The sequence below is a fragment of the Acipenser ruthenus genome, unplaced genomic scaffold, assembly GCF_902713425.1.
Source record: "Acipenser ruthenus unplaced genomic scaffold, fAciRut3.2 maternal haplotype, whole genome shotgun sequence".
NCBI lineage: Eukaryota > Metazoa > Chordata > Actinopteri > Acipenseriformes > Acipenseridae > Acipenser > Acipenser ruthenus.
The window spans coordinates 20001-21144 of NW_026707757.1; positions in this window are offsets into that span (position 1 = coordinate 20001).

Genomic DNA, 1144 nt, shown 5'->3' on the forward strand with positions numbered 1-1144 from the left:
TGTGGCGACCAAACTCGGCTCCGCTCACCCCAGTCCACGGTAGGGTGGGTCGGGCAGGGTTCCTCAGATCAAGCACGGTAAGACTTGGGTCTATAATGCGCGCGCGTGCGTATGGATTTCGTGAAGGACCCTTTGCCCACAACAGAGAGAGACCATCCGGGAAGACAAGGAGGAATCCCGTCAACTCCTGCCCAGCCACAGACTCCAAAGGACGGCTCCAAACGGGTCCTTCACATGCATTCTGACACCTCGGGTCCTGACTTAGTCAAACCATTTTGATCAAAAAACCCTGTCGACGGAAATCTCCGCGGACCCCCCCGTTGTACCTTGACCGCGGGACCCTGAAGGGAGGGAGGTCCCGGGTCCTTGGGAACAGGAGTCGCCGCCGCCCCGCAGCCCCGTTTCGCCTCCGCCCTCGGCAGACTTCCACAAACGGCCCCGAGGTGGCCATGGTCATCTAATGTTAAAGATAGGGAACATGACCATGTTTTTTTGAAAACTTTGATTCTGACGGAGCCGAAAAAGTCCGGACTCTGGTCATATAATGTTAAAGATAGGGATTTCCCTCCGAAAATTCCCCTCAACATGACCATGGCTCCCAAATCACCTCCGGAGAAGGTAGACATGACCAGAGACTGAAAGGGAACGCACGGAGGAGCCAAGGGCGCAAACCCCAGTTCTCGAGCCGGAAATGGGAGCCTCCAGGCCCGCATGAACGGGCGCCCGGGCACGGGAGGTCAACCCCCCCCCCCTTCCCGCAACGTGACCAGAGCTTGGCCAGGTCCTTAAGGGGGCTTAGCCCGGTCCTGAGCCCGAGGAACGGGGCCTCCAGCCCGGCCTGAACCGGCGCCGGGCGCGGGAGGGGGCCACCGGGCAGACTTCCAAGGGAGGATGTCGCCAGGGGGTGAAGGGGGACCCTGACCGGGGTGCAGGGCCTCCCACACGGCTTAGATCGGTCGCTCGTGCCCTTAGAATGAACCTCCGTCCTGACTTAGAAATATTTTTTTGATCGAAAATGCCGTGCCCCTAGTAATATGCACCTACCTCCCCAGTGTATCTGCCATCTAGTTGCATTAAGGGAGGAAGCCACGAGTTCACAGGGACCTCCTGGAACTCTCGCTCCGTAACACATAGCAAATCTGTC